We start from the raw sequence: 26,283 nt of genomic DNA on the forward strand, positions 1-26,283 counted from the left end.
GTAGTTCTGTGTCACCCTGCATTTAAGCACACAGTGACAGCTTGTTCACAGTCCACATTTTAAATCAGCTGCTGTTTGAGGGAAGAAAAAAACATCCAAAGAAGTTCAGTAAATAAAGCAGAGATAGATGAAATAAGGACGATGCAAGTGATAAAAAAAAAGTGATTCTGCATTTCCGTTCTGGAAAATGCCAGAAATTGAAAACTGAAAAATGTGCTAGAAATTGAGATTTTCTCAATAAACATCTAAATATTTTCTCAATATCAAGTTGCAAATATTTCCTTTTTCTAATTGCATCCTTATTTGCAACAGTCATAAGGCTATATTACTGCCCACTAATGATTTACATTGTAGATGACCTTACCCAGGGCAGCTGATACCACTCATAAGTGTACTTATTCAGTAACATATCTTTACCGCAGCATTTTTACTAGTTCAATTATGGATAAGCTTGTTCAAGGTTAAAATGGAAGAGCATCAGCTAGTATTCAAATCCCCTGTATCTACAGACCTTCAGTCTGACCACTAAACTGCACTGCTGCCCTTCAGTATTGAGTGGAATACCTCAATTAAGTATCTCGAGAGGTGAGTGAGATTATTTGAATGTTAGTGATGTAGTTTTATTCAGTGCATTGATGGATGCTGTCTTTGCAATGTACGCTGTCTTTTTAATGTCAGTGTGGTCACATGAACTAAGAATAAATGAGTATGATTGCATTTTAAAAATCCCTCGATTGCATAAAAAACAAAAATCTAAATTATACATGACACATAATTTGTTTGTCTATCTTGATAAAATATAAATAACTGAAAAGGTACAGCTTAAAATCTGGAGTGTTCTAAACAGACAAGGCCATAATATTAGAATTGAATTAAAAACGTACCTCACACCTGCATTGAGAATTAAACTGAACACGATTCTTTGAACTGGAGTCCAGACATGTCTTTTTACAGGAAGATGTGGTGCTGACTGCGCAGTCAAAGACAAAAAGAGAGGTGTCAGAAAAGCATTCTATCATTTAATAATAAATGATTTCATTATCAAGCTCCTCCCCCCAAAAGGAGATTCTTAAGCCCTCTTTGTTTATAGAGACTGCGCATGCATATGCAAGTCAATGCTGCACTGGCACCATCCAGCACAGTGCAGCAAGAGCATATTCATTTTACCCTGTACAGTAATAGCCGTTGAAGCTTTTGGCCGCTTTAAGCAAATTTGATTAGAGATGACTCAAGCATGTAGGTGTATTTTCAGATGTGTTCTATAATTTTCCGTATGTAGTGTTGTCTGTGCAACCTTGCTGTGTGCACTTTTTTTGCCTTTTCTCTGTAAGTCCCTTTGTAAGAGCATCTGCCAAGCAACTGAATGTAAATGGAGCATCTGCTGTAACCTCTTATTAGAAAAGGGGATGTTCAAAATTCATTAGAAAGCATGCACATGCCCCCTTATCACCATGAGGGCGTGGGGGCACCTAGCTGTAATGCTTTGCTTCCAGCAGAGGCACTCCTTTCAAGGTGCCACCATCTTATGACTTTGACAGTGGTGAACAAGGGAGGAGGGGGGGGGGGGCAGTGGTGTTAGACCTAAAATGTCTGCTGGCACACACATCGCTTGGTTTTTGCGCTTGTCACTAAACAATGAGCGCGGTTTTCTCTGCGAATGCAGATTTCTAATTAGTGCCGCCGCTATCCGTGCATGCCGTGCGGTGCATTTGCATGCGTAATTTGCATGATTGAAATCGCGCCGTGGCGCTTGCGGCATCCCTTGCCATGCTTAGCCAACGTAGGGTGTGCAATTTTTTTTCCAGATAATTACACAGGGATTTGCAGATAACCGTGTCAGTGGGTGCGTTGGAAATAACTGATTCCCCCTGCAATATTGTGCCACGGATATACATAATGTACCTACTTATGTTACAGCATATGATGTGGCATATGTATATGTGTGCACATGAGTCACTAGCGATTCTTGAGCTGCCTTCTGCAGAAGCTTCATTTATGTCTGGCTGTATTTTCTGTGTATTAAGAGGGAAATGTTGCCGGATCTTGTTAGTGGTGACTTTTGTTTCACGATTGAATGTGTAATGACTGAGGCCTGGGATTTGGTACAGCTGATTTTACAGTGTCATTTCCTCAGTTAAACAGCAGAGGAACCACAACTGAACACTCAAGGTGGAAGTGAGTTGCGTTCACCACTGATCTGTGTGATTATGCAGTCGTTCTGAATCAGAGCTAAATAAAAGAAAGAATGAAGGAAAACAGACGTAAGTTGTGGCATGCTGTCAACTGCAGATGTCTGCAGGAATGTATCAAGTTGCAATACTACATGCACAACATATTATGAATGTTAAGAATGTCGTACAGTGAAGAATATGAACTATGTAGTGAAATAAAAAATACACAAGGTTCTATGGCTCATATACAAATATATATCATGATTGATATCATAAATGTATAAAAACAGTTTTGCCTTTCATTTGGAATTTCGCTGATGAACCTCATTTATTTTTTTAAAATTCATATATTTTTGTTATTAATATTTCATGTAATTAATATTTTGTTATGAACACAAATACAAACGATCACTTAATGTATATACTGTATTTAATGTTCAATAATGTAGACAATATTTTATATCATTGTTGCATGTTAATATCATTTTTTTTGCATTCTTATTTTTACATCAAAATAAGAAAGCCCACTGTAACGGTGTTTATGTGTTAAAAGCATGGCCTGTATTTCGCCTGCAAAGGCCTGGCTGGGTACAAGCCATTTAAAGACACAGCTTTAAGACCATCTTACAGGGCACTTTGTTCCTTCTCTTGTTCTGATTATCTCAGAAGACTTTACCAAGGATGGAACAATCTCACCTGCACCGTGGTTTGCATCTCAGCTCAGGGTGGAGTGACGGGAGCCTGCATCCAGTGGTGCTAGGGTACAAAACGGGTGATGCTATTCAAAAACGTGCTACTGCATGTCATGCCTTTTTGCAGCCCTGTTTCTCTCTTAGTACATGTGAGCATGTCAGTTCAAGACTGGCCAATTGCAGTTCCCCTCTTTTAAATGTAGACAAGCCACAGTGAGGATGCTTTTGCATATTTGAATTCAAGGAATGTCTGAGTCCTTGAACCAGATGGAACACGAGTGAACATTCTTGCAACTTTGTCAATACTGACAGGACCACAAAGAGCACCTAGAATCAGCTGTGCTATTTTTCCTTAGTGGGCATTTGAGTCACACATGCAAATAAGGGGTGTAATTAATGGGCAACGCACCATATATAGCCAGATTAACCCTTGAGAATCTAAATCACTCACACACTCAAAGGTGACAAACTGGAGACATTTTAACATGTTTAGAGCCTTCGTATAAAATACGTGGCATTCTTGTACGTGTATATAGGCACAGACAAGCATTATGCAAAAATGAAAGAGTTCTAGTAATGAAGTGTAGTTAAATGCTTGCTGAATTACCCTGTGGTTCATGTGGGAGTACATTCGGCAGATGCAGTGGAGAGTGGAATGATGTAGACAGCAGATTGAGGAACTAGGTGAAGGCATCTTGATTTTGTGGATATTACAGGCATCACCTGTCATTTATTAATGTAAGAACCTCATCCTGGAAATGTGTGGTACAGAGGAAGCAAAATAGGTGAGGATCGGAAAAATGGTGTGCATTTGTGTTTACACCAGGCAATTGATAAAAACAGTACTGTAGCACTGTATCTTTGTGTCTAAAAAAAGTTTCTGCAGAAACGATTTAAGGTGCACTTGCGTTTGTGGTGGCCAGTGTTTATTGTCATGTATGATCCCTCAGTATTTCTACATATGTGAATGTATTTATTTATATCACCTGGTGCTAGCTGTCATGATTTTTTATGGTCCTTTTTATGCCTTGATATTTACTTGGAAATATGTAAATACAATATCTTGTTATGTGTGTGTGTGTGTGTGTGTGTGTGTGTATGTGTGTGTGTGTGTGCACATGTACATATGAAAATGAGTATGCATCAGGGTTGTGTTTTTCACACATACACATAAGTATTTTGTGTCTGCAGTGGTAGGATCTGGCCACCATTATCCAAGACACTGTCAGCTGCAGTGATGGGATTCCTTGCACATGCAATACAAAATAGGGGGATTTGGAAGGAAGGGGGTAATGAGACCAGCAACACAATCCATGCAGGAGCAGAGAGAATGGCATGGAGAGAAAATGGAAATGCCCCAGCTCCTTATTGCCCCTGCCACAGTATAATACAGGCATTCTGGCTGGTACATAGCTGTGTGTGTGTAGCTGTGCATGGATTGGGCACCTCCATTTGGTCCACGAACACTAGAAACCCAGGGAAAGACTTTTATTGGACATAATGTTATAGGCTTTTGTAAATCAGCTTTGCAAGGGAGCATTTAGTTGGTGATTATCCAAATAATTTGCTTCCTTGTGGATGCAAACTGCTCAGTTTGTCATTTCCAGAAAACATAAATTAATAGCCAGTTGTGGTTAGGTGTCCACAAAAATGACCACTGGAAGGTAACATTTAGGAAAAGCTTTATGTACAGTTTGTAGACCTGGTACCCTGGTTCTCAACTGTCACTTCCTCAATGGCATAGTGCCAGCCAAGCCCCCCCCCCCCCCCCCCCCTAATCATTCCCTGCTGGTCAGCTGATTAACCCCTCCCTCTGAGCCCCTTTAACTATGACCTACCACTCCTCATGTGTGGTTTAAAAGTGGTGGAACAAGCTGCATGTTGCTGTCAGAGAGGTTGAACCGCCGTGTATCTGGATAGCACTTATGCAGGGCATGCACACGCTGTTGTGGACAGGACCAATGCTGATACCATATTTCACTGAAGACATTGTCTCCCACTCTTTTCAACATCATTAACACTGTGGCATTTTGTGACCCAATTTTCTTGGCCATGGTATTTTTATAGGATTTATTTTGATGTCTGTGACCTATGTTGTCCACGATTTGCATTGGTGTCTGAGGAAAATGCTGCTTCACTGCACATTACTAATATTCTAATTGCTCGTATACTAAGCAGTAGTCTATTAATTATTGCACTGTATCTAGTCTTTTATTCGTTTTCTTGAACCGATTCCTGGTAATTGAACTCATATACTCATATACCTTTGCATATTACCCTGAATAAGGGTGTCTGTCAAAGAAAGTGAAGTAGATGTGATGTAGGTGTATAGTCAAGTATGCTTCGATGTCCAAGTTAATGACAGGTAGATGTGTGTACAGCCACATTTTTTATGCATACTTTTGGGTTAAATATAATTTCTTCAAAGTAGCTTTACAATAAGCTACATTCTTTGCTCAAATCCACACTCTTGTACAAAATGAAAAATCAGTTCGATTGGGCGATCGAATGGGTGATCGAATGGGCCACCACTACCCATGAAGCTAATGTAAACATTTACCAGCTCTGTGGACAACATCATGGGTGCCTATAAGCAAACTTCCATTCTCAGATGTGCGTTTCTTACCCGGTCAGAGTGCACACTTACAACTGAAAGTTATTTTCTATGCCTTTATCTTGTGAGTGGAGTGATGCAGACAGTCTGGTTATTTGGCAGGTCACACCATGATATTTGAGAAAAAAATGTCCACGCAGCCACTTTATAGGAAGTGCACAGACAAATGCATGAGAATCGGAAAGTGATTGACCTTTGACCCTTTGCGCTGTTCCCCAGCCACACTGGTGCTGATGCAGCGGTGTTCTGTGAGTCAGTGAATGGGTCCGTCGCGCTGCTCTGGCCTTCATTTACCTTGTAGATTGCCTTCCTCATCTATTTTGGGCTAATGATGCTTTTTACAGCACATTAATTTAAGAGCCCAGTTACACTGCTGGACTTGTACTGGTGCAATTCAGATGGAGTGCCTTTTGCTAAGTTCCGAAAGTAGTGTCCCTTGCAGAATTAGCCTCTCCCTTTCAGTATCATTACAGTGATTTTATACCACTGTGCATTGTCAGTGGACAGGAGTTCAAGCGTCTATTTAAATCACATGAACTGATGCAGTTGCTACCTTAGATTGGGTAGTTGAATTCAAAATTCCATGAAATTTGGTTGTCTGTGCATGATAGTTGTAATGAATGTCCTTTTTGCTTAAACCCTTGTGCAATTGTGTAATTTACTAGTGAAATATATGAACAATGCGCTAAAACTGCAATCATCATTGTACCACACTTACATTTGTCCAAATATATGTCTGAATTATTTTAGATAGAGAGCTAATATTTCACAGTACAATACAATACTGTATTCAGATGATTATGTTCTCCCTAATGTTTATAATATGTTACCTTCTTTTGTCTGTACCCCCCACAACATGTGACAAATGTATGTATCATTCTTGAAATGTGATGGAATGTTTGTAGACATTTGTAAGGATATTGCATTGTGTTCATACAAAAGAAAGTTTCTTTGTTTTCTGCTTTCAATAAATCATTTCTGTTTGAGTAATAAATTTTGATTAAATTCATTTTTGATTAAATTCATTTTTGATCATGCACTCTTAATCAGTTTTATCCACAGATAGTTTGTGAATGCAACACAAAGTATTGCACTTTTCATTTTTGGCACTAATCACACGATAAAATGCAAAACTGAAGCTGGTTTTTGATATGTTTTTCAGAAATGCAATGTAAGTGCTGTCACAAATTTTGCCTAGAATAGGACGCTAACTTTCTTGACAGTGACGCTCTAATCAGCTGATGCTAACGAGCTCACCGAAGCAAAATGTTTGCTCACATTAAGTAATCTGACAATCTGCTTAAAAACAACATTTACTTGGTTTTCATTCTCGTCTCATAATTGCAGTCAACTACAAATCAGTTTGCAAAGCTTAAAACTGCTTGCAGTGGAAAAACCAATGTCCACAATGTCTCTTGCCGTTTGTCATGGCGAGGAGAGTCCTGATGGCTTCTCAGGCCATTGCACTGTTAGTTAATCCAGAGTGACTACTCCAGTATCTGAGAAACTGTCACTGGCAGGCTGCAGGCCTACTCACTCCTCTGTCTGAGGCATTATTGACAGCTGGCCACCTGTAAAGACGCCTCCATCTGACTCACAACTGCTAAACAAAGAAATCACCCACGTTTTCCTTCTTTTTTTCTGATATTTTTTCTTCCACTCCCGACTTTTAGGGCTGCTTGGTATGGCTGTCACACCTGATTGAAACGAGATGGCCCTCGTCCGTTAATTCTCCCTCAGTGTCTCCCCCCCGCCCGCCCCTGCCTTTATGATATGGGTACTTCCTGTAAGCAGTTTTGTTCTGGTCGTTTTCCTGTGACACTCTCCTAATCCCCGCAGGACAGTGTTGCTTGGAGCCGTGACGTGGTTTCTGATGTGTGGAAACAAGCTGGAGCCGCTGTGGCAAACAGGAGTGTGTTTTTTCCCCCTTCCGTTCCGTTTCCAGCTGCTTTGGTACGGTCTTTGTAGTGTATCCCGCTCCTAAAACCCTATCGGCTATCTCTCTGTACTACTGTGGCAGATGTTTTCCACTGCATTTAAGCCTAATTTAGGGTTCTGTCAGACTATGCAGCCATTATGGCCTTGGGAGCACATGTCCTTCAACATTTGGGGGTTAATTCAACCCAAGCTATTGCTGAAGTTATGTCATTGCACAGTATTTGTTTATGTGTTCCAGAAAAAAGCAAAAAGGAAATCCAAAGGAATGATTGTGACCTTCCCATGTATCAATTCAAACCAAAAGGAAAAATTTATTCCAGGATGTAATCCCCTGCTAAATTCCTGGTTGGCTTCAACCAGAGCGATAAATTCTATGTCAGATATGCTTGTTTTTTAATGGCAATTAAAAACATTAAAATGGTATTACAATTTGACTGTGATGTCTCCCATGTAATCCTTTTTTACCATATAGTCAAAATGTTCAGAAAATTCAATGCATAGGACTGTATATCCGAACGTGTAAAACTTTTATCCACCACAGATAATACAAACCATGTTATGATACTGTGTATTCTGTTTAGCAGTCCAACAAAATGCTACCCATTTCTTGAACTTAGCGTAATGTTTTGTGATTGTGCGCCAGCATAAAAATGAATTCAATTTTGTCTCGGCGCACACATTGGCCAATCTTGACCCTCAGATCACAGAAACTTGGCTTCTGTGACAGTGGGGTCAGTGTGTTTCAGTGTAAGAACGTTCCAGAATGTCAACACTAAACGCATGCGATGCCTCCGGCACCTTTCGCAGTGTGATGTGTGGTATGATGGCCAGGGTGGTGTTCTGAGCCCAGAAGGAAACAGCCTGTGTTTTTATTGAACAGTGCTCACAGAGACGACAATCTCAGATCTGTGAGGCAGGTTGTTGCTGTGAGGTCTGAGTGCCCTGGTGTATGCTCACTGCTGAGGACTTGTCAGAGACACATATCCACGGTGCACCTAAGCTAAACTTCAGACAAGGATTGCTGCACCAGCTAGGCCAGCACCAGCAGAGACTTAAATCATTATTTTTATACATTGTTGGGATGCTTTCAACAGACACTTGTGTGTTGTTATTGTCGGTGCAAATAGCACAAGGAAGACAGTACTGCGATTCATGTTTGGGTTGCATTAACCTCTTCACAGTTCCCTTACTGAAAGAGACAGCTAGTACCACGACTCCAGTTCTTTCTGCAGAAAGTTTTTTTTGGCCCATTCCTCAGCTAATAAAAGTTACACACATCTTTGTTATCTTCGCATTTATGCATTCTGTGTATTCTGTTCTCTTGTGTGGCAGAAAGCGGAGGCTAAGATGACCATGACGTATCCATCAGGACAGAGAGACAAAACTGACTGGTCTGAAATGACTTAAGGCTGAGCCAACATGAGGTGAGTTGAGTTGAGACACCCAGAGAGCTAGAAGAATAGATGTAGTGCATGTTCAGCTGTCTGTACACATGCACTATGCTCAGTGTATGTGTGTGTTCTTATGTGTGCATGCATATGCATGTGTGTGCACGTATGTGTCTATGTTGGCATCTTTGTCAATGTATGTGTTTATTGAGTGTCTGTGTCTGTGTGTGCATGTTTGTGTGTGTGTGTGCATGCTTGTATGTGTGTGCACATACAATGCGCCTGGTGCAGAATAAGTGCAAAAAGCTTGGTGAGGCTTGAGATGTTACCGTTCCAGAGGACACGGTGAGCATAACACAGTGTTTCAGGGGAATTCAGTCAAACAGGCCATGGGCTATATCAAAACTCCTGACCTATTTTTGCTCTCATTTACCCTTTTTAGTGATTTTAGGGAAAACTTTTAACATACTTGTGTAGTATTCATGAGTAGCTGTACTCAGTAAAAGTGTATCTCCAAAAGCAATAACAGAATTAATGGTTATGGTGACTTCATGTGGTTTAAACAGACACAGATCATTCATTTCAGCAATATACACTCTTCACCATTACAGTGAGTCACATTGTCTAAGACAGTAGTAGCCGGTTGGTAGTTGGCCTGTATAATGTCACCCAGTCACAAATAAGAGTTCATGTGACCTTTGAACTGTACACACTGTTTTTTTTTAAATAAAATGTAGACTGATCATTTAGTCTGGCAGATGGATCATCACTGGGATTATGTGCTTGCTTTAGCAGACACCCCTAACCACAGTCACTTTTCTCTGTGACTCTATCACGGTCACAGTGTCAGGATGAACCTCTCTGGTGGGAGAATAAGGAATATGAGGCGTAAAAGAAGGATAACTACGACATGCACAAGTTGGTTCTTAAGTGAGGGCCTCAGCCTGACGAACCTGGAGCTGTTTTGTGCCCAAAATGGTTGTCCTGTTTATTAGTTTGGTCTGGAATGATTGAAATGATCTGTTTCTGAGCCGCTTGTGCGAGTGGATTGGGCAGACTCCTTTGGCCATGTCTTGTTTGGAGTGGGTATCCAGCTGTGGCCTGAAGAGGAGACGTGCTGCTGGCTGTCAGCAACGCCACGCGGTGTCGCACTTAATGACTTCCCCCATCTCCCCCAGACACTGTTTGTGGGATGCATTGAAGAGCCAATTAAAGTGAAGTTACAGTCTTCAAAAAAAAAAAAAAAAAAAAGCCAGGGAGAATCCGTTAAACTATGAGACCTCCACTTTTAAACAGACTTGCAGCCTTGCCAGTAAATCAACAGTCTTTCTTTGATACAACAGAGTGTGCTTTGTTTCTGAGCTTGAAAGAGAATACGCAAGTCAAGTCACTGAGTTCCATGTTTTCCTTGGTAGTTTCAAAAACAAAGAAGTGGTCAAAGTAGTTTATTTCACTTTTCATTACTTTGCAAACAATGTCAGGACAAGAGGGAAGATATTTGGGGTTGTGCTTCTGCCAGGACCTTCCCAAAATAGGAGATGGGTGATATGCTTTGCAGTGGAAATCTCAATGTGTAAGAAAATACCACCTTGGAAACATTGTGCATGTAATGTTGACTTCCTATATGAAGCTTCAGGAAGCTTGTTATGACATGTGTGAGCCCATGAAGGAGCCCAAAAAAGATCAGTATGATTGGTTCAAGCTGTTGAGGATGCATTAATATAATGCTCAGTGTATTTTAAAAAATGTCTACACATGTCTACATTAAAATCATGTTATTTTCAAAAGGAAGATGGAAATTGGAATTCTAGGTCATCTTAAGACAGAGGAAGTCATAATTTGTCAATTGTGGACTAGCAAATAAAAATATCTAAAAATTATTTCAATAGTTATTATTTAAATAATAATAGTAAATGCCAGTAACTAGAACACAGTTTCCCATTTATATTCAAATACACATTAAATTCACAAACCACTGGATAATCTTTTATTTGAAAACATCTGATTAAATACAGAAATTCTGTACAAACCAGACCTCTAAAATATTCATTATTATTATTGCTGGATTTGTTGTATATGTTGCTGAATTGTAAACATTATCTGAACCCTGTGATGGCATCAGCTGCTTCTTTAAAGTGTGTTGTTGTTCCTTTCCTTTTCATTCAGTGTCTCCCCTGAAAGTTGTGCATTGGAGTATATATAATGTACTCAGATAATAATTAAACTTAAGGCAATTCAATAACAAACAGAGCTGTGTACATTAGTTGCAGATGGGGTGAGCTAATTCTGTTGGGTGTTTTACATACAGTGAAGTAATATATTTTGTGTGATGGTGGTTTAAAGCCATATTACTTGCCTTAATTTGTCATTATAAAGTTCCTTTCTTTCATGACTTCATTCAATATTCATTGGCTGTTTGTGGGCTTTTCTGTGTCTAAAAGAAAAACCATCTCTCCTTTCTTTCCAGTGCAACATGGTTTGGTATTACTGTTGTAATTGTGAACCAGCATGAGTCCATTATTACCCAGTGCTCAGCTTTATGCTCCAGGCTCAGGCATATTTTTTGCGTTGTCTTGCTTGTGTTGTTCAATGTACCTTACCTGCTGTTGGATGTTCTCTGACAGAAGAGCTTTTGGCAACAGAAAATCCAGTGGCTAATAGACTTCTAAAGGAGATTCACAATGTATTTACAAAATAATGCCCGCAAAAACTCCAATGAAAAATCCCCAAGCTTGAAGTGAGGAATCCAAATAGGTGCCAACTGTTTATAAGAGGTAATTTAGCCACAGTTCATATCTGGTAATTATGGCTGAAGTATTTTGCCTCAGTGAAGTACCTTTTCTGAGGTATAGCCCTATACAATGCTTGTTTGAACATTTATCTGAATGCAGGACAGTGAGTGTCCTGAGCTACTGAAGAGGTGGTTATAGTTGACATGAGATCTGTCATCCAGTTTTAGAATGTGACTTTTCCTCTGTGCCACATTGGCTTCACAATTAAAATTAATTAAAGGCTTCTTTTCTTTCTGAAACTGTGAGCATTCTGACTTTCCATGAGTTCTTATTTAATGCTATGGTAAGTTACACTACATATGTTTTCAAGGTCACTTTAGCATACTTGGACCTGTAACAATGTTGAGAGGTTAGAACGATGGGGTTATAGTTTTGATATAAAAAGCAATGCTTTTCTTGTTTTGTATGTCTAACCTATGTCCACTTTAACATCTTCATTTTAACAACATCAAACCACAATTTCAGGCATTTTATTGCAAAAGGAAACAAATAAACCAATAGTTCATTTTTATCAAATATGTAAGACAGAACCCTGTAATTACAAGCTCCTGATGCAAGCATAATCACTTTTTGGGGTACTTGGATGGTCACCACCATTTTATTTGTGTTATCCCGGCACCTTCTGTGAGCGTTGTGCAGGGTTAGTGGAGTCAGGGGTTCGACCCAGAGCAGGAAAGCAAAACTAGTGCCATCTCTCAGATGTAGATGCGGTGTGACAGAAATAGGACGTTTCTTGGGAAACAAAAGACCCCACGTCTTCTCGTAGCGTGCACCACTGATGATGCTGGAATACTTCGACCATCATTGTTTACCGCATCCGTGGTCATGTCCGGGCGTGTTTAGCATTCATGCACTGAACAGTCCAGAATTCTGTGTGCATTGCATGATTCTGTGTGTAATGGCACATTTCTTTTTAATTGTCAGGCAAAATAACGTAGATATTGTTAGGCCTGATATTATACTCATTCACAAGTAGACCTTCATACAAAAATAGTGTCCCTCTGTGGCAGTATGGTGGACCTACTGTCCTGCACACTGTAGATAGAGCCCCTTTGAAAACCATATCTGCAACAAGAATTGTGCCTCTGTTTAACGAGCTGTATATAATAAAATGAAATGAGTGTATTACTGTACTGTACAAAATATGCATTGCATATCTGTCTGTCCTTGTATGTTGTAGTATGCACTGGAAGCGGACAGTATATGCGAAAAGAAAAGGTCTAAAAAAAGACAATAGATGATGATCCAAGCCATTTTCAAGAGAAAAAGAGGGTGGGTCAATAAACATGCATCAAACATGCCTTATACCTACAGTATGTGAACTATGTAGATTAATATCAAGCATAAATGCCCCTGAGAGAAATGTGTCAATTTTTCTGCAATTTATACTGTACAATTGTATACAAGCTATAAAACAAAGAGATATTTAGATTTTTTTTTTAACTAAAGTATGTTTTCTTTTATATTGTATAAATGTGTACATCGGTGTGTGTCTATCCACTGATGCATATGTTATTCTGACAAATGTATGTATATATCTGTATAAATATAGAGGCAGATATGTCTGTATACAGATTATAGATGCATAAATAGATAGACATGATGTACTTTTAGATATATATGCAACAGGACATACTTATCTAACGGTGCTTTAGTGATGGTTGCTTCATTCCTTCCACTGCTTTTCAAGAAACGCTTGCCTATGGTGTATATTCCCTTTTGTGTTCCTCATTTGGGTGAAATCACCAGTTTTCATGAAATCATTAGAAATCATATTTTCCCCTAATTCTGCAGCTATTGGTGTGAAATATCCTAGTTTGCCAGCTTCGACGTGCATTCTTTCGGCATGTATAGCGTGTATTGCTCAAGCATCATCACTGTGCAGTGCTACACATCCTGAGAACAAAGGCCCTGCAAAAAAAAAAAAAATAAAATTATGCAAATGCATGCAAATTGTGAGTGACAAGAAGGAGCATGGGTTTGGTATTTACCCTGGCCAAGCCATCATGTCCAGACTGAACGCTTAAAACCACAGCTAAGAATTCTTGGCAAAGCAAATTACTGTTTTTGCGCTTTTCCTCCTGTCTTATTTACGTTTTTACTCTACATCACTGTATTTGAAACGCAAATCATTTTAATTTTCCACCCTCCCCTGTAAGCCAAAATGGATTCACCTAAGACAATATTCAGCCCAGCTGTAACGTGAATATGAGGTGAATTTGTAATACAAACGGCAAATTTATTGCCTGGCCCTCACCATCTTTTATTTGCATATTAGCAACATGTACATATTTTAATGGAACTAGAAAATACTTTTTGGTGACAGCTAGATGATAATTCACTTCACATTTATTGGCCAGAACAAAGTAAGCACACACACCAAACTGTTGTGTTTCTGTCCTTCTCTTACGACGAGGTAAAAGGGATGTCTATAAAGTGAATGATGAAAATAGCCTAATAATAAACAACACAACTCTTCAGATGTGTCAAAACATGACATTTTCTGCAGAAGTTTTAATGGCTACTTATTATTCTGGATGCGCTTTTCCTAAGAGTAGAATTTAAAGACATCTCAGAAATTAGTTTTCATTTTTCTTCCGTGAATATATCACAGAATGTACACATTGAAAATATTATCTTGAATTATTTGTCTTCGAAATCTTCTGTTCTGTGGTAATTTTTTCTTCATTTGTATGTCAGTAAAATCTGAAATTGATGTATTTAATCCCATCTTTTCTTTCTTAAAACAACTCATTTTTTTAAGTTCTATCCATTTGGATACGTTTTTGTATGTACATGCTAGGAAGGAGTTTGAAGGAAACATATGGATAACAATAAGTCCGTCTGATTCACCTGATTGAGCTAGTCTGGCTACACAATGGTGATGCACATGAAATCAGGTAGATGGAAGCTCCACAGAAGTTACATTTCATCTTGTATGTTGCAATGTGTAGTCTTTGACAATCTAAATATAGTCTTGGTATTTCAAAATATTTACATGTATGTATGTGGGTGTGCATGTGTGTGTGTGTGTGTCTTTGTGAATCTATGACGTGGATGCAATCCCTTCCCTTTAAAAAAAAAAAAAAAAACGAGTAGAAAACAATGCTCTTTTTGAGAGCCGCACACATTTACATAAAGATCAGTGATTTGTGTGCACCAGCAGATGAGACGGTGCTGCTGTTAAAATAATACTTCCCCCGGCCAGCACAATGCTGCGTCTTTGTGTCTGCCGGCCGAGGCTGTTCCTCAGACACAATATGGCGGGTCCTGAGAACAGTGGGACCAGGGGACACAGACAGACACTTGCAATAATGCATAATAACATTAACATTCCTGCATGTCTAATGACCTCCCGAGACAGACACAGCCCGGGTTGGCCCGCTAAGCTCATGAGAAGGATCCCTCGCGTAGACGGGCCTCGGTGATTTATCAGTCTTCACTGCCCCGTCCGAATGCCGCGGCGTTACGGCCCCTTTGCCTGTGTCTAATTGAGTGCCACCCGCCTCAGAGGGCAGAAGGGGGCTGGTGTGCCGTTCGCCCCACGGTCGGCCGCTGAGAACCTGCCTCGATGGGAAGCCCTCAGCGCGGACGGGCTCAAAGCGCCGCTTAAAGCGGGGGGGTATCTCAATGAGTCCAACGCGAGCCACGAAGAAACGTCTTAATGCTGATTTGCATTTCAACAAGGGCGTTTTTTGTTGTTCCTTTAATTATGAGCACAGACGGGGTTGTGTTTTTTTTATTTTTTTTTTTGAAGAAGCCCTCTCTCTTTTGTCCATGGTAGTTAATCAGCTGCACAAGAAGGGGGGTGGGGGGGTGCTCATTTTCGTAGGAAAATAGAGGGGTAAAACACACACCTGGGAGCAAACGATAAAAAAATAGTCTCCTGAGGTTTTGGGTGAAGATAATTTGCCGTGGGCACCACGTACGCCCCTCATTGCGGAAATCCCTGCCATGTTTTGTGTGGGTCTAGAGTAGGGTTTTTGTTATCAGTTACTTTTATGTGCTTTGTATTTTTTTTTTCTGTATCAAATGTCAAGTTAATTTCTAGAGTGCTATCAGTGGTGTTTTTCCCTGGTCTGAGGTTTGGTTTGTAACATGCAGGCGGCTGAGGCAGCGGGTGGAGGTTCGGGGATGTGGAGGGGGAGCGGTTTGCGGGAAAAGGGCTGGGGGGTGTAGCAAGTGTCTGCACTGTATGCCAGTCTGAAAATTGGTTGCCTCTGCTGCTCTGGACTGGGGGTGGGGTGGAGGGGGTCGGGTGGGAGGGGGGGTTCCAGCTCTTATTTGCATGCTGCACAATATCAGAGATTAGACTCTGTTGATTTTCATAGAGGATTTAAACCCAAAACATATTACATTGTTCGCAGACCTCCCTGAGGAAAGTTTGTTTCCACTCATAGATAAAAAATAAATATGTTTGTATATACATACATATATATATCTGTGTGTGTGTGTGTGTGTGTGTGCTCCTCTATGCTTAAATGAATACATTTACGAGAAAATAAATATCCGTCCTGTTTATCTTAGTATTGGAGACCTATATTATCACCGAAAAATATTGCCATCATATGATTTTTATTTTGGTGCAGGCTTGATAAAAGGAGCTTTTTATTATCTGTGAATCATGTCCAATATAGATGTTGGAATTTCACTCGTTTAATAGTTATGTCTATCTTTTTGGATTTTTTTTAGTAAAAGCTGGCACTTGAGACAAGAGGTGATGTTTGTGGCCTGTTGGGCCAAATAAAAATAAGTTGTTTTGTATTTTATGTCAGGACAGTGAATATGTACCGTATTTTACTGTTTATATATATTGTAATTGGGCTATAACAAAAATACATATTATTTTAAAGATAAACATATTTAGATTTTTTACACATTGGTTCACAATAGGTGAAATACTGGAGAGTATTCTTCAGTGTGTATTTTTGATTTTTTTTTTGATTTTGCAACCACTTAACAGTCGATTTAAGGATATTTCCCTCAGTCATACAGGTGAAAATACACAACAATTAGACAACAGCTGAATTCAAAAATAAGATGTTTTATACAAATCATCGGGTAGGCCATGTGCTGTCTTCCTGAAAATTCAGTCCATGGGATTTTCGACCTGCTGTTCCTGCTGATATCTGCAACACTCCATTCCAGTATAAGGACTACCATAATGTCTCTGTGACTGTACCTCAAAACACAACTCTAACGTTGTTATTTTTCTTTACAAATTTATTGTGCATTCTCAGCGCTTGAGACACAATAAAGCAGGGATCCCCTCCTGAGATCATCGTGTGTTCGTGAAAATAATGTCTGAATTCAAGGTGCCACATTGCATTTCCTCAAAGCTTCGGTTTAGGGGGGTGGATGTCTCTTGCACCAAGTGATATCCATAATGCAAATTAATTTCACGAGTGAAAAAAAGACACTCTCTCCCGCATGTGTAACATGTATGAGTCTGAATGCGGCCATTGTTGTTCCTGTAAGCAAATGTTACATTGAGGTGTGAGCGAGACTGTGGACTTTGCTAAATACGGGAAGCATATGAAATCTTTTCCAGGGCAGCGATAACGTGAAAACTACATATATTTTTTTGTTGTATCCAGCCCATATTATTGCTTTTGTCTGATTTGTTCATTTTCTGTGAAATGATTCGCTGCTTTTTACATGCTAATACCCATCCCCATATGTAAGCCTTTCTTTGATCCCCACGTCTCCTAAAACTGTCCTGCTAATTATAACTAGAGAGGGTTCCTGAGTGCATGGCAACTAGGTGGAGCAGAGATACATGTCATTATCATGGTAGCTCACTGGATCTAATATATGCCGTATTTAAAATAAAGGCATGTGCATCATACAATGGGTGCATACATAACTGCATTGGCAGCTCATCATGACATTTCCTAAGAGCTGACAGGGAGATGTGGAAATAAAATTTGAAGGCTCCCTATTACCTTGATACATACAAAAGGGAAATCTAATTAATTTTTTTGTGTAAGAGTAGAATTATCTTGTAATGATAGGATTTTTTTTGCATCTAACCGCAGAGGAATGCATTTGAAAAATGTATATATTTTTATGTCAACAGATGAACCACCTAACCCGCAGACTGCACATTTGGCAACATGAAATTACAGAGACATGAAGTTTAATACATCCTGATGTGAGCTTAGTCATTTAACAAATGACTCACTCCTGTTCATCAACGCATATAAAATGTCTACGGCCTTTCAGATGCATGACTATAAGTGTTTTATGTTGCATGCAGATTGCTATATGGGTGTGGCAGGGAAAGGTAGCAACTTAAATTCACCAGATGCCTGGTGAGCCCGTCACCATTTTCAATATTATCCTCAGGTTGTTATTATGAATAGGAGGAGAATGAGGACAGCACTGCTGGTTGGTCTAAGATGATGTCATTACAGAGGTACCAAAAATATCCCTGAGAGAACTACATCATGATGAAAGGGCATTCTGATCTTTGTTCCCTACTGTTTTAATGCTTTGGCATGTACTGCATTTTTAATCTGTTCATTTGAGTCTGTGTGTATTTCAGATATATTTTTATTCTTTTTTTACACCTGATGTATGTAGAATAAATGAAGTAAAAGAAAGGGGCAAAAGAATGTGGAGGGATATGGTAATCAGATAATTGCTAACTGTGAATGCACCTTACATTTATCAGGCAGAGAATAAATTGACAAATGAAGAAAAGAATAAAGAAGGAAAGTGAGATTTGCACGGATATATCCAGTAGAGTCTGGTGTAGAATATCTCATCTGTGGGTTCATTGGCATAAGTGCCAGATCATCTGGAAAATTAATTGTTTCTCCTTGTCGTCAGGATGCATAAACAGACAAAAAATGCACATGTAATTCCATATACTGTAAATGTTAAAAATGCCTCCTGAATGTCATTTTGATTAGTATTTGTGTGTCGTTTTATAGACTAAGTGGAGTTAATATATGTAGTATATGCATTACATAGCAACAACAGTAGTTATTATATATTCTCAAATTATTTTAAGAAAATATATGGCCATGTGTATTTGATATATGTTTCTTTAGTACAGTAAGTAGCTGTATGTGTATTCCATTGGACTTGTAAAATGGTACAATTAAGAGAGAGGGAGTGAGCATTTTTCCCTCAGTCTTACAGTGTGCGTTGATGTATGCTTCTGCCCTACAATCATTGCATCACTCAACCCATACTTACACATATTCACCATGCTGCTTGGTATATAGTTCATAGCATGATGCTATGATAGCAATGATAACAATTTGTGACTGAGGGAAGCACTTGTCATTGCCTACTGTAGATGCAAATAAGGCTGCTGGAAAGAGCTTGCTGTATTATGATATTTCAGATTTTCTTTGTTTAATTTGGAAATGTTTCAAACTGCCTTTTTTGTTGTTGTTTTTTTTTTTTTTGGTGTTGCACAAACAAGTTGCTGGATGCCACGACAGGAAAAGCTGTTATTAAAACAAAAATAGTTTTGTCACAGTCATCAAGAAACCAAGAAGGACACAGAGAGAGGTGGCGGGATTTCAGTGGTGGTTTATTCCTTCATGTTGCTATTTGTTCATAATTCTCTATCTCTCTTACTCATTCTGGGCCTTGCAAGGGACCAGGATGAAGGAAGACTTGGCCCAGGGTAGTAAGAGAGAGTGAGAGTGAGAGACTGAGGGACGATGGGGCAGAGGAGGACTCCTGGTGGCTGTCTCAATGGCCCCTTTGTGCCGATGCGGAGAGCAGAGTTAATCAGGAGTCCTAGAAGCAATCAACGGCAGGGTCTGAGTTTGTACAACGGCCTGAGTAAACACCAATTGTTCTTCGGACAGGGTTCCAAACAGAGGCAACAATGGCATCATTGTCGATGCCCCCCCCCAATCCTCCCCCCCCCCCCCCCCCCCACTCTCATTAGGGGAAAACTCGGGGGAACAGCAGTGCTGGGTTCCAAGCGGGTGGGAACCTGTCAGGCAAGCAGCACCACGAGAACGACGCTCTCGTCATCCCTTTACAACGGGCTTTGGCTCTTTGGCATTGGCCGCGCTGGCTGCGCCAGGCAAAGCCAAGCCTGTCATACCGTCTTCCCATCAAAACCTGTGCACGGCCAAGGACGGAAGCGGGTGGGTGTGGGGGGGGGGGGGGGGCAAAGCCCACGGCCTCAGCTCTAATGAAGGTAGAGAAAACAATGCACAATAGAATACATTATGCATTCAATTAGTGGACAACGAGACAACCTGGCACGGCCCTCTCTCCAGCGAGTTTCACTCGCCGCGTAAGAGGGCCCTCTTTTTAAGGCCCTCTTTTTTCTTTCTCCTCATCTCCTTCATTGATGTGAGATTTTCAGCCAAGTTTTTTCTTTTCTTTTTTAATGTGAAAATGCGAAGGAATTAAACAGCTCTGCGTATTCTCCCTCACTCGGCCGCGTCCTCCGGAAGGAAGCAAAGCAATTGAGCCGTCCTGAGTGCAGTAACGATGGCACTGCATGGGAGTGAGGCCGACCGGCACAAAGGCATGCGAATTTAAAGACAGGATGTTCTGATTCCCGGAGCACAAGGGCCCCTGTACAGGATAATCCGTTTGATAGAATTTGTACATATCATATTCTCGCTGTTTTAATAAATATTGAGAAAGACCTCTAACCATTGTTCTTCAAGGGGCACTTTTTTCCCAGACCCGCAGCCGGCTTTGTATTAACATGGCAGCTTTTGAGGAAGTGCCATCTGGGACAGTGCTCTGCAGCCTAATCATGCAGCGCCCCTAATCAATAATTCCTCCATAGCTGTGTTTCTTTCTGATCTTGAGGTGTACACTGTGCTCTGATTACACGCCTTGTGCATTGCCCTTGTACGTGGGTTTGTTTAATCATATGTATTTAGTCTGCCACAATGTTCGACACTTTTCATCACTGCACCAGGGCCCCCTCGGAACCTGAGACTGTTAATGATTCAAAATGAAGCCAGGCCCTCTGAGGCTTTCTGCCAAGGCACTCACATTCTAAAGCACTCCGGCTCTCTGATTCTATCGCACTCTGACTCTCAGATTTTAAAGCATTCGGGATTTCAGATTCTGTAGCACTCTGACTTTCGGATGTTCAAACACTCCTACTCTCAAATTTTATAGCACTCCGACTCTTAGGGCATACTCACACTAGGCCCGGTTGCCTTGTACCGTGCCGAGCATTATTTTCCCCCCTCCTCCCTCCCCCACTGGCCTGCGCTCACATTGTGCTTAACGTTCCGGGCCCAAGCACGCTTACGTCATCACGATGCAATTTATTGTGTTGAAGAAAAGCACTCTCACACAGCACAGTGGAGTTCATGATTGTACTTACTTTGTGGTTTATTTGGAGTCGTTTTGGGTGCGGTGACACATGGCCCTCTCACATGCCTTATAGATTTATCGATTATGCAATGCAGCGATTTTCAGTTAATCATGCTGCATGTATAACAAGATTTTTACGGAGGCAGCTGACGTTTCAGTCATTATGCTAAGGGACAGACCAATACTTTCTGTCAGATTTGTGTCAGCCTAATCAGAATAATGTTAGCTAATGTTAACCAGTTAGGGCTACTACTTGTGTGTGCGCTACTGTCATCATTACAACAACAAACATCTTCTATTACTACTTGGATAGTATGCTTTTCAATTCATTCGAGAATATATGGGTTAATAACGGGTCTGGTTCTCACCTTATTGATGAACGTGAATTGTAGTCAGCGAGTAAAGCTCCAAATTCCTCTCTCAACGTCAGTTGCATAATCGATGCTAACTGGCTGAGGAGCTAACAAGCTAGCGACAGATTTGACAAACATAGCTAACAGGCTACCTATCTGAACGATTGTTGAAGACTAGCTACTTAAACAGGTTGGTTGCTTCATTTGTGATACTCTGATTAAGCCCCTGACAACAGAAATGCTTACATTGCCCCGTAAAGTATTGTTAGTTTTATTTCGCTTGCTAGTAATCAAGCTAATATGGGGATCCACAGAGTTATTTTTAGGTATAGATCTACAGAACTAACCAATCAAAGATCATTTTGGAGGTAGCCAGCTTGTTATATTTAAGGAAGTCTGCTAGCTAATCAAATGACGGTTTAAAGGATTTATTATGACTGGGTGTGTAACTAACAGATATCCAGCTAACTGTTGCTATAATGGACATATTTGTTGAATGGGACAGTCACATCATTGACGTCATGTTAGAGTTCTGTGCTTGGGCATGGTTAGTGACCACACTAGATGCGTACTATGCATGAAACCAACTGAACCGTGCCTGAGCCCACCTCTTCAAGTGGCCCCAGGCGCGGTTCAGCGTACCGTGCCCGGGCACGGTACAGAGCGATCACACTAGTCAAACGAACTGGACTTTGGGGGTTAAACGTGCTCGGGCACGGTATGGATCGCCTAGTGTGAGTACACCCTTAGATTCTAAAGGACTCTCTGAGTCTCACATTCTGTAGCACTCTGACTCTTAGATTCAAAAGCAGTCACAGTTTCCAATTCTAAACCAGCCCAGCTAGATTTATGGATTCTAAAGATAGTAAAGCTGTCAGATTCTCTGACTCTATGCCAGCAAGATTGTCAGATTTTAAAGCGGTCTGATACTAAGATTCTAAAGCTGTCAGATCCAATGTCAATGAGATTTTCAGAGTCCAGCCAAGTCCGATTCACAGTTCAGTAAAATTCTCAGACAGTCTCTGATTCTCAGAGTATTTAGGGTTGGTGAAACAATAATTCTCTTGTCGTCTGCAATATTATTTTATTAAAATATTTTTTACATGTGCAGTCATTCAGCATAATAAGAAGGGCTGGCAGCAATGACAATAAATAAAAACTTTCGTACCTTTTATTTACTATTGTGCTTAAATTGGGAAATAAACGGAGATGGGGAGAGATTTCCATTAAAAACACTGATTGAGTAAGAAACAATCCAGTTTTTTTAGAAAAGCAGGTTTTGTACCAAATTCAGAGAGGCTCTGACTGATAACAATTGCATAGTGAACTGTCAACCTTGTTCCATTAGTAATTCATATGAAGTGTAAATTCCTCTGTCCTTTCCTTAAAAAATTGCACCGGTAATGACAGCAATCCATACTCTGCCACCTTGGCACTAGCTTTTAGTTGCCTACAGAAAGAAGGGGCATTTTTATTCTTCTGTAAGACTTGAGTGATTTCCCTCTCAAATTTACTGGAGATGCTCTAATTGATCTTCCCTGCTGGAGTGATGATGGACAGACAAGGGGTGTGGCTCTTTATCCCCACCCCCCCAAATGAAAAAAGGAAGGAAAGTTCAGTGTCTTTTTTTACCAGATAGGATAGTGCCTATCAGTTCTGGAGAGAGCCAGGATCTAGTTAGAGGCAATTTATTTTGGAAAGGATGAGTCAGAGGCGGGGGGATCAAGTTTTTGTCTGCAAGGTCATTGTTTAAAGCAAGGTCTGGAACGAACAGGTGAGACTGTTGATGCAATGCATGGGTACCTGCTGTGGAGCTCATTGGCATACAGGGACATTCACTGTGTACTAGATGAAGCTGCCAAAGGAATATCTGTTGACTGATGGTGTGAATCACCTTGCACAGCCTCAAGAGTATACAGAAGCTGTCTTGGTCAACTCCCGCTATGTTACCAACATGATACTGTACCAGTGCCTTGTGTTATGCCATTTTGTTTCCATGTGCATACAATGACCTCAGACAGCCAGTGCACACTTACAACAGTTGCCTTTATTATAAAGCTAGTTTTCTACAGGATTTAGAAGCCGAAAGCAAATTCATCTGTCACATACTGTATGTGGGATTATTCAATTCAGACTAATTTGAATGGAGATTCGATTTTCTGAGATTGTTGCCCACCTATTAATTTTGCTACTGTTATTTTGGGGCTGGAGAAAGGAACCATGTGTCAAATTCATTGGGTGACATAACCAAACCCTTTCATCCTCCCCTAAACCCCCTGCACATACACACTCAAACACACAAATGCACACACATGCGCACACACTCAAACACACAAAACACACATTCAATCCATGACTGGGAGGCTTTTGCGATCATCAAGGGAGAAGGAACGCACTCTACATTTTTCACTGTGGCTCCTATCACCTCCTATCAGTGTACAATGTGCCGTCTCCCTTGTTCAGTGCCTGTAAGACAGTATCACGCCTCTCTCTCTCTCTCTCTTCTCTCTCTCCCTCTTTCTTTCTTTCTCTCCCCCAATCCCTCCTCGCCACTTCTTTCCCCCATTTGCAGTATTTGCCTTTCCTGCAGTCTAGCTACAGAATACAGATCAGACTTCCTGCTCTTTCCTCCATAATGAGGAAAGCTATTTCAATCGCAGTCGTCCAATCAGAATCAGAATCACACCAGTGGGTGCACTGCCCCCCAATTTGCATAGAGAGGAGGGCTGATGTGCCTTCTGTGCCAACATTACCAGCGGTAACATACAATGAGCGACCAAATAATTAATGCCACAGTTTGTTCTGTAGGTAGGCAAGGATATACTCTAGGCAGTTATAGATGTACACCAAGATGAGGTTGCTCAAAATCATTAAAAAAATTGAATAATAACAATATGAAAACAAGGTTGGAAAATCAACATCAGCACGGAGGCTTCCATTTTGAAATTATTATGGTAGTCAGCAGGGCTAACAATGGAATGGAATGGCACAATGCTGAAATTCCTCTTTAATAGTGAAAGTTGCATTCTTAATGTTTAACAGCACATTTATGATGGCTCTGTGGTAAACAGAACAGCTATCAGAATGTAGGCAAATGTGGACATGTTGTTTGCACCACTGAGTGTGTTCCTACAGCTGCACCTTGGTCCAATCCTTGTTTTGTTTGTGACCTCATTTGAGTTTATTATGGTTCTGTTTCCCGGTGCAATCGAGTAGGCAGCTGAACCGCTGCGTCCATCAGACTTTCTCCGTCACTGAGTCGCAATATCCACTCACTGTGTTCGAGGTGGATGGTGTCTGCTACGTGGCAGTTCTGATCTTACGCGCTGGCTGAAACGCTAGCCAACAAAGACAGAACAGTCGGTGAAGGTTACTTCATACAGGTCCGCTGCTCAAGGCTCAGCATATGAAAGATAAATCCGGGTGAATGTTGGTTTTGAGCTCAATAAGGCTTTATTCAAGCCTTTATCAGCAGTCCTTTCATTATGTTGTCTCCTGTCTTGTTTTCATTTTCATATACATTTTGTGCGCAATAAGCATTGCCGAGGCAAGCTGTATGCTTTCATGCTACACGTTATTGTGTCTTTAAAGCACATTCACATGAATTCCATGTATAGTTTCTTATGGCAGCTCTTTTTTTACAATGTTTTTGTTTGTTTGTTTTGCAAAATGCAAGAGGCTAGATGAAAGATGCGAAAGTCTGTATATTCAATATTTGAGATCGTGTCTATCACATGCGATTTTTTAAAATATCAGCATTTGTACCCCTTGGAATTTCTTCAGAAATAAGATTTAAGATATACTGGCCTGAATAAATGTAGTTTACTTAAAAGTGAGTTTGTTGTAATTCCAAATACCTCCTAAATTACAATGGCCGTTTTCCTGTTTTCTCTGAACTTTCAGTTGGAATCACATATTGGGATGCAATATGTAAATACTGATATTTGGCTGAAGTTATTAAGTTATTGTGTTATTCTTACAGTGTGCCAGTATTTTGCGGAGGGGATAGTGCCAATAGGCCAATAAAGACTCCTATCAATTTAATGACATTGCGCCATCAGCCATTTTAAAAGTGCAAATATGCTTTAAGGTTATTTATCATGTGCTTTACAGTTTGGCTGGCACTTATATCTTCAATTGTACAGGCTATCATCTTTATTTAAGGTGTGTTGCTTTCATTGGTACCAAGCATGTCTTTGCAATGGAGCTGTTGGAAGGTTTACACACTGTGTTAGGTTATGCATCTCAATGTGAAGTCACACAAGCGCTAGTAACACTGATGGTATAACATCACTCATGAGAGTGTATAGACATTCTAAATGATTGTGTCTACTGTCCTGCATAGAAAAATAACACAAGTTATGAATTCATCTGGAATTTGGATTCATTGTAAATCGCACTTCAGTGAAAGATAGGCAGGGTGTCGTAAAAGGATTTAAGCCATCAATAGTTATGAATGGGAGCGAAAATAATTTTATTTGCCTTTTGGTTTTGAGCTTGAGAACCATAACCACTCTTTGTCAGTAATACAGCAGACATAAAGCAAAGTCAGTGCTGCATTGGACTAAATTTGTCTGTCACTGTAGCTAAGTACTTGAATTTCCCTATTATATTTGAAAGCACTTCAACTCTCAACAACGCTTGCTCCTATTCATAAATCTCAAACTAGGCAGCACTATTTACTCGTTCTATTAAAGTGATGAGAATCTATTTCGATGACTGCCACTTGCATTTCTACAGAGAGTTCTGACATTCTGTTTCGCCTTGGTGAGATGAGGTGAGCTACGTTTTCCCGACTTTGTCAGCCCTGGTCAAATGGCTAAGGCTGGGATGGAAATCTGATATCATTGAAGGGTAGAATTTCATCCGTGTGGGAATATTTGAAGCCAATTTTTCTCATGTTTTTAGGTCTGCTTTTTATAATTGGCTGTGGGTAATACTTCCATGGCTCCTACTCTGACTTGGCCTCATCGTTTGCAGCTTAGCAAATGTGGCAAACATGAGTGGTAGCCTT

At 40.3% G+C, this 26,283-nt stretch overlaps 1 long non-coding RNA gene across 3 annotated transcripts in view; it reads left to right on the top strand.

Annotated features, from left to right (window-relative positions):
* The window catches only part of LOC118777416, a 53,824-nt gene that overhangs the window by 12,959 nt on the left and 14,582 nt on the right, over positions 1-26,283 (top strand). For all 3 annotated transcript variants that reach the window (XR_005004964.1, XR_005004965.1, XR_005004963.1), the window contains exon 2: positions 8,748-8,839. This is a non-coding gene — a long non-coding RNA (uncharacterized LOC118777416). The remainder of the gene's footprint in view (positions 1-8,747; positions 8,840-26,283) is intronic.

The sequence above is a fragment of the Megalops cyprinoides genome, chromosome 5 (genome assembly GCF_013368585.1).
Source record: "Megalops cyprinoides isolate fMegCyp1 chromosome 5, fMegCyp1.pri, whole genome shotgun sequence".
Classification (NCBI taxonomy): domain Eukaryota; kingdom Metazoa; phylum Chordata; class Actinopteri; order Elopiformes; family Megalopidae; genus Megalops; species Megalops cyprinoides.